The sequence below is a fragment of the Salmo salar genome, chromosome ssa01, assembly GCF_905237065.1.
Source record: "Salmo salar chromosome ssa01, Ssal_v3.1, whole genome shotgun sequence".
Taxonomy (NCBI): domain Eukaryota; kingdom Metazoa; phylum Chordata; class Actinopteri; order Salmoniformes; family Salmonidae; genus Salmo; species Salmo salar.
The window spans coordinates 13,592,786-13,601,452 of NC_059442.1; the positions used below are offsets into that span (position 1 = coordinate 13,592,786).

At 41.1% G+C, this 8,667-nt stretch overlaps 1 long non-coding RNA gene across 1 annotated transcript; it reads right to left on the reverse strand.

Annotated features, from left to right (window-relative positions):
* Positions 1 to 424: 424 nt before the first annotated feature.
* Positions 425 to 3,679, reverse strand: LOC123741605 (uncharacterized). Its single transcript, XR_006769059.1, has 4 exons — positions 3,389 to 3,679; positions 2,876 to 3,102; positions 2,189 to 2,636; positions 425 to 1,864 (listed from the first exon to the last, which is right to left on the reverse strand). It is a non-coding gene; the product is annotated as an uncharacterized lncRNA (long non-coding RNA).
* Between the last annotated feature and the right edge of the window lie 4,988 nt (positions 3,680 to 8,667).

Here is an 8,667-nt window from a genome sequence, read left to right on the forward strand (position 1 = left end):
TTCAACTGCATATGCCTATTATTTGAATGTCCGACCTCATTCTGTCACCTATCAACGTGTTTTTAATTTTTGGTGCCAACGAGAAAGTATTCAAGAAAGTACTCAAGACGACTAGCTTGATTGAACCTCCACCATGTATATCTCACTAGGTCTGGAAATTTAATTTAAATTGGTGTGTCCCCCGCGGGACGGTTGAGATAACGTAGGCGAATGCGTTTAGCATGAGGTTGTAAGTAACAAGAACATTTCCCAGGATATAGACATATCTTATATTGGCAGAAAGCTTAAATTCCTGTTAATCTAACTGCACGGTCCAATTTACAGTAGCTATTACAGTGAAAGAATACCACGCTGTCATTTGAGGAAAGTGCACAGTTATGAACTTGAAAATTTATTAATTAACCAATTAGGCACATTTGGGTAGTTTTGATACAACATTTTGAACAGAAATGCAATAGTTCATTGGATCATTCTAAAACTTGGCACATACATTCTGCCATCTAGTGGTCAAAAGTTTAATTGCGCCTTGGCTGGAATAATACATTATGGCCTTTCTCTTGCATTTCAAAGATGGTAGAAATAAATACAAAATAATGCATGATTTTGTTTTGTATTATCTTTTACCAGATCTAATGTGTTATATTCTCTTACATTAATTTCACATTTCCACAAACTTCAAAGAGTTTCGTTTCAAATCATATCAAGAATATGCATATCCTTGCTTCAGGTCCTGAGCTAAAGGCAGTTAGATTTGGGTATGACATTTTAGGTGAAAATTGAAAAAAGGGGCAGATCCTTAAGTTAGGCCAGCATGTATTCACTAGTTCCAATATATCCATAATATTTGTGATTGGGGTCATATTATTTTTTAGCCCAAATGGTTCGGACACTAGAGACAAAAGTTGGCACATTGACGGTACCTACTTCAGAAGAGTCCGGTGGGGCTTGTAGACCAAAACGGATAACACCATCGTTTTCGTGGCACTCATCTTTCCATAGAGAGGTATGTTAGTTAGTAGGCCAAACCAGACGTTTGTGACAAAAATCGATTTTCGGGATGTCTCCTGGTCTGACAAACAGTGCTGTATGTCTGCCACTTTTCACCGCAGATACGGAAGGCCGACAGGCGGATGTGGTGGACTGAGCCTATACAACAAAAAAATGATATCTCTAGCTTAAACAGACAGATTTTGATAGGGATTTTTTTATTATGTCAATTAGTTTGACACCCAGTGCAGTCAAAATCTTGATTTTCCTCTGTTTTATATATATTTCCACACTATGAGGTTGGAATAATACTGTGAAATTGTGAAAAATATTATAACGCCCTTTTAGTGTAAGAGCTGTTTGAAAAGACTACCTGAAATGTCAAGCTATCTTTGTGGGATGGGATTTGATCTGGATGGTGACGTCACCAGGCGGTAAATTAGTTAATAGACCAATAAGAAAGAGAGTTCCACACGTCACGGCCAATAACAGCTAGTTTTACATTTTCCCCCTCCTCACTCAGACCACTCCCAGGCAGTCCTAGAAAAATTATTGCTTGAGAAATTGCTCATATCTTAGAAGCTATTTTTGTTTCTTTTTGACCATTTTAATGTAAAACAATCACAGGTAAGGTTGTTTTGTTGTTAACCAGAAATTATTTGATATTGAGATAAAAACTGCTTCATACTATCCCAACCCTGCACACCTGGCACTGCAGGCAGGCTAAAGCAAATGCTCAAAGTATTGAACATTTTTAAATAGTATTTGAACTCAGGTCAGCTCTCACTTGATCTATCTGACCTGCTGAGTGTTGTGGTGGTTCTGGGGCGGCGTGGAAGGTCGGGGGTCGTCGTCAGTCTTCCTCAGAGAGAAACCCCTACTGGACGACAACGACAATGCAAAACGAGAAAGAAAAAACACAGGTTGTGGTTCCACTGGCTACTAATGCCCCTTATAGTTCATAGTTACATTAAACATTAGTGACTAATGTTCAAGTGACATTCAAGACTCCCAAGGACACTACATGGCAAGCAAAATGGAGACTTAAGTCACTCAGCAAAATGATAAGAGAAAGAAAGAAGGAAATTAAAGGGAGGATCTGCTTGGGCTCTCCTGTCGTTAGCTTCCATATGGGTTCTACAGGGAAGTAAAGGGAAGGCTGTGTGTGTGTGTGTGTGTCATCAGTGCAGCTGCTACACACCTCTGCTAACCATCTCAGTCTTAGTTGAGTGACTGTTTTGACTCCTGGGCCCTGATGACATTGTAGTCAAGTCCCAGCTTCAATTCTGCTCCTCCCCCACTCTTCTCTTCTTCTTTGGCTGAAAATCGCCCATATCACCCCCCAGCCAATTGTCTATCAGATATTCCTCCTCAGGAACAAGGTCTGGCCTGCTACTGGATGACACTGCCGGCTTGCTGCTGAACTGTGGCTGTGATAGGTTCTGGGCGGCGGGTCTTGGCACTGTTGTACTCCTCCTTGCCGAAGACAGAGGGCGCCACAGCATATCTCGTTTCAAGAACAGAAGAGCTTGTTTCCTGACTGTGGGCACTTCCTGTGGAGTGGGGGCTGCAGGTAGGCGTGGGCAGACAGCCGGCAGAGGGCTGACAGAGCTGTCCAAGTCACTGTGGTCAGAGGAGCTGCTTTCATCCTGAGGAAGACAAACAGAGAGAAAGAGACAGACAGATTATTTGTCAATAGGTACAGTGCCTCACTTCTAAAACTGCCTCACAACAACTGACTGTTTATAACTTCAACAAGGAATAAAACAACTCCAGACCTGCTGCTCTTGTCTTAGTACATACTGACAGATTATATTAGTCTGAAAGTGTTGGGTCATTTAAAATTGGTTTAATTTGAAACAAATTATATTAATCTCATTCCTACTACCCCAAAGAGGATGGAGGCCTCTGTCCCTCTGTCTGTGGCGGTCGCGCTGTGCCATTAGAGTGCCTCCGTGTGGGGTGCGGAGCTACTGTAATCTCCTGGGAGCTCCTGGTTCTGGGCTGGCCGTTGGTGGATAGATAGCGCCCTCCGGTGGGGTTGAGACACTGAGTTCTCTGTATCAAAGAGATGACTGTCCTGAAGAGTGTCGAATGGCGCGGTAGTAGCAGGGACTGTGGAACAGAGCGTAGAAACATTAATTACACAGTAGAACAGTTAATGTCCTTACAGCAACAGAAGTATATGGTCCCGTGTGGCTCAGTTGGTAGAGCATGGTGTTTGCAACGCCAGGGTTGTGGGTTTGATTCACACGGGGGACCAGTACGGTGAAAAGAAATTATGAAATGTATGCATTCACCACTGTAAGTCGCTCTGGATAAGAGCGTCTGATAAATGACGTAAAATGTAAAAATGTACACTCAAGCCATAAGACTGCTGAAAGGTTAATCAAATGGCTACCTGGATAACTTGCAGTGCTGGAAAAAATGTGTTTGCCAGGAATGTCCAGAACGTTTTGGTGTCTCATTCGTTACTCCGGTGAAGACAGTTGTGTCTGGATCCACGTTGGATCTAATATGGGTCTCGTTACATTTAACAGAGAAAGCATCAAGATAATGAGTTCTTGTTTTCATAGGTTTTTGTGTCTCGGGTTGGACACCGAGTCTAGTGTGCACAATTGTGTAGAATATATTATTGCGCACACCCAACGTTATTCCTATAAATTATTCTGGATATCATGACAGCTAATTACATAACCCTAGTGGGCTTATTCCCAATGTCATCTTGTAATGAAAGAACATGATGAATACATTTTGTTTTCCATGTTAGAGCTGCAAATTTAAACAATACAAGGGGCTTGAAGTAGCCTACTTGTGAATGTGGAGCTGAGAAATTCACGTAGTCTACTGCTTTATTTGAAGGGTGTTGCGCTACTCTGTTGCGATAAAACCACGTGCGGTTATTATGACGACAACATCTAATGTCGGCTTCAATTTGTCTTTCCATACAAATCCTTCCATAAAAAAAATAAAAAATTTTATCTGAATTTTGTTTACTTTCTTGTTATAAATACAGCAATGGTGAGACTAAAATGGTGAGATTAATGTTACCACTATTCATGTCATTATGTGTCTGAATCACCATGCATGCATCCAATATATTTAGTCAGGCAATGTCCACATTATTCTCATATTTTATTATGTAATAATAATTTGAATATCAAAGCCTAAAAAAATGCATTACTCTTAAAGTGCTAATGGCCTACTTGTGACACTTATTGCATGCTTTTTTTGGGTGGGGGTCTATATTAGGCCCTATACTTAAAATTATATAAAGGATCCAATTTTATAACATTGAGGTTCTACAATTAAGTGCTTGAAAAAGTCCCTGAAAGTCGTTGTATTTGACTTGCGAATGTCTGTATGAGCCCTGCTTAAAGGATGAAAAGTCCTAGGCCTATAGGTGGGTAGACCTACATGTGGAGTAATGGGTAATTTGCATATATTCACTTTTATTCTTCAAAGTACACATGTGGAACTGCAAGAAAATCTTATTTACGTTTGTTTCAAACCATTTGGAAATGTTGATCCCAATGTCACACATTGGACCCATTATTTATAGAAAGACCCTCCCCCCCACACACGCATATTGACACATTTGTACAATCAAAATAAACTATCTGCTGTAAACTAATCAACTAAAATACATAATAATAGCAAGCATGCATGGGCTTGGATCAAGACATAATTATTCCAGCGATAGAGCCCCACAGCGGAGGAGTCAAAATACTCGTAAAACCTAGCGGGCAAACAGGGAAATGGTTCCAATCGGTTTTCCACCAGTCATTTTTCACATAGGGGATTTTAGAAACACTTAAAATAAGGGCTGTGTTTTGTGTAGGCTTACCCTGGTGTGACGTTTTGATAACCGTGTAAATCTCTCAACGACAAGATGACTTTTATCAATATGCCTGCTCGCTACTGCCCCCTAACTGTGAGGAAGACTCTGTTCTCACACCGCTAAAGACTGGTGTCGCTTGGAATCCAATGTGTACACTTGAGATGACCTACACTCCTTGGTCCTCATATTTGGGCCATCTTTTGATGACACAGGCTGCAGAGGGATCTCAACACCAATATGTTGTATGCATTATGTAGATATACATATTACACATGTGAATTTTGTATGTATTTGTATTGTGATTTGTAACTATTCAATGGAAAACAAATAAATTGAACATAATTATCTTTCAACTGCTTATTGCCATGGTGCTTTTTTCCATCAACCTCCCAACATTTGCTGACTGACTGAAGAAATGGTCAAGCTGAGAAATTACTTAATCTCTTAGTTCTGTCATGTTCCCCCTAGTCTCTTCCCACAGACACTGTATCTCTGACAACTCTGGGGGTGGAGTGTCATAAGTCTTGCAAGTGAAACAATGTTACCCCAAAACTTGGTGTGAGTTTGTAAAGACACACAGCTTCACACTGTAGTTTCCTTCCTTGTTAGTTAACCCACTGACTGACCATCTTCTCACTGTTTAATATTTCCACAGAGGAGGGTGTTGGGTGGGCTTCAAGATACTGTGGGAAAGTTCCTAGTCACACATCAGTGTTGTCACCTCAGTGTATCACTATATCACTCAGAGACTGGACCAAGGCAATTATGGTTAGGATAACACATTTCATGACCTGTTATTGTAATTTCCAATTTATAAAAAGCAATTACTAACTGCTTTCTGTTAATGCAACTTGTGGATGGTGCTACTGCAACCTTGTTAACTATTTAAGCATACCCATGTGTGTGAAGTGCTGCTAACCACACTATTACGGTTAAGGACAGTGGTAAAAACATGCACAAACCTTTTCACAGTTTGAAATCTGTACTGTAGTATGCATGAATACTGAAATACTTTATAGAGTGCAACAAGTACATATCAGTGGCCACAGTCTCTTTCCACGGCTGCTGTGTCTAACCTATCAGATTGAGGCAAGCCAGACTAAGACATGCACGTGATTATGCTCTAGTCTAGCTAGAATCCTCTCAAAAGCAGATACAATGCCTTCGTCAAGTATTCAGACCCCTTGACTTTACACATTTTGTTAGATTACAGCCTTATTCAAAAATGGATTAAATTGTTTTTTTCCCCCTCATCAATCTACACACTATACCCCATAATGACAAAGCATATTTGTTCGCAAATGTATAATTAAAAAAAATATGACATAACACATTTACATAAGTATTCCGACCCTTTACTCAGTACTTTAAGCACATTTGGCAGCGAGTAACGCTACAAGCTTGGCACACCTGTATTTGGGGAGTTTTTCCCATTCTTTTCTGCAGTTCTTCTCAAGCTCTGTCAGGTTGGATGGGGAGTGTTGCTGCACAGCTATTTTCATGTCTCTCCAGCGATGTTCGATCAGGTTTAAGTCCGGGCTCTGGCTGGGCCACTCAAGGACATTCAGAGACTTATCCCAAAGCCACTCCTGCGTTGTCTTGGCTGTGTAAGGGTCGATGTCCTGTTGGAAGGTGAAGCTTTACCCCAGTCTGAGGTCTTGAGCCACCGTGCTTCTACATTTGCATTGCTTGCTGTTTGGGGTTTTAGGCTGGGTTTCTGTATAGCACTTTGTGACATCTGCTGATGTAAAAAGGGCTTTAGAAATACATTTGATTGAGAGCTCTGGATCAGGTTTTCATCAAGGATCACTCTGTACTTTGCTCCATTCATCTTTACCTCGATCCTGACTAGTCTCCCAGTCCCTGACGCTAAAAAACATCCCCACAGGATGATTCTGCCACCACCATGCTTCACCGTACAGATGGTGCCAGGTTTCCTCCAGACGTGACTCTTGGCATTTAGACCAAAGAGTTTAATCTTGGTTTCATCAGACCAGAGAATCTTGTGTCTCAAGGTCTGAGAGTCTTTAGGTGCCTTTTGTCAAACTCCAAGCGGGCTGTCATGTGCCTTTTACTGAGGAGTGGCTTCCGTCTGGCCACACTACCACAAAGGGCTGATTGGTGGAGCGCTGCAGAGATGGTTGACCTTCTGGAATGTTCTCCCAAAGAATTCAGAACTCTGGAGCTCTGTCAGAGTGACCATCGGGTTCTTGGTCACCTCCCTGACCAAGGCCCTTCTCCCCCGATTGCTTGGTGGTTCCAAACTTCTTCCATTTAAGAATGATGGAGGCCACTGTGTTTTTGTCAACCTTTAATGCTGCAGAAATGGGTTGGTACCCTTCCCCAGATCTTTGCCTCAACACAATCCTGTCTCGGAGTTCTACAGACAATTCCTTCGACCTCATGGCTTGGTTTTTGCTCTAACATGCGCTGTCAACTGTGGGCCCTTGTATAGACAAGTGTGTGCCTTTCCAAATCATGTCCAATCAAGTGAAGTTACCACAGGTGGACTCCATTCAAGTTGTAGAAACATATCAAGGATGATCAATTGAAACAGGATGCACCTGAGCTCAATTTCGAGTCTCATAGCAAAGGGTCTGAATACTTATGTAAATAAGTTCTGTTTATTATTTTAATACATTTGTAAAAATGTCTAAAAACTTGTTTTCACTTCGTCATTATGGGGTATTGTGTGTAGATTGCTGAGGATTTTTTATTCATTTTAAAATCCATTTTAGAATAAGGCTTTAAGGTACCAAAATGTGTAAAAAAGTCAAGGGGTTTGAATACATTCCGAAGGCAGTGTACAAACATTTAAATCGAGTCTCCCACAAACAGCAACCTTTTCCATTTGGCTTTACTGCATTTATTTGGTCATTAAACCTTTTACTATATAGCTGATAACTTTAAAATGTGACTCTCATTATCAGCAGACTACAGATAGGGAGAGGGGTTGTGGTCAGGTGAAATCAGATTCAAATCCCTGCATTATTCCACTTAATTTCAATGTCATACATTAGCATGGTTAGGAGAGCACTTCTATCATATAAAATGTAAGTGGGCTTACCAATTGTGTACACATTTAGAAAACGTGTTGGCTCTAGGTTGTGAGAGTTTTAGGCCGCACACTGAGTTGCCACAAGTCAGGATGTAGCATTTACATGTAACTGCCAAAATAATGGAAACACTTGAGTAAATGAGGGATAGATACACGTATATTGAAAGCAGGTGCTTCCACACATGGTTCCTGAGTTAATTAAGCAATTAATATCCCGTCATGCTTAGGGTCATGTATAACAATGCTGGGCAGGCCATTATTTTGGCTACGCCCCGATATGATGACAATGCCCCTATCCACAGGGCACGAGTGGTCACTGAATGGTTCGATGAGCATGAAAATAATGTAAACCATATGCAATGGTCGTCTCAGTCACCAGATCTCAACCCAATTAAACACTTATGGGTGATTCTGGACTGGTGCCTGAGACAGTGTTTTCCACCACCATCAACATAACACCAAATTATGGCATTATTGTGGAAGAAAGGAGTTGCATCCCTACAATAGAGTTTCTGAAACGTGTAGAATCTATGCCAAGGTGAATTGAAGCTGTTCTAGCTTGTGGATGCACAACGCCCTATTAAGACACTGTTGGTGTTTCCTTTATTTGGGCAGTTATCTGTATTTGTGGTACAGCTAGTGAAAAAGGAAGTCAGCTTTCTGATCTTCGCTTTGAAGAATGATAGTGTTTCAATGCCCATGTATAAAATACCTTAAACAACATTGCGCCCCCCACCCCCCTTACCCGGGCTCAGATCCAATCCCTCAACCTTGCTAACCA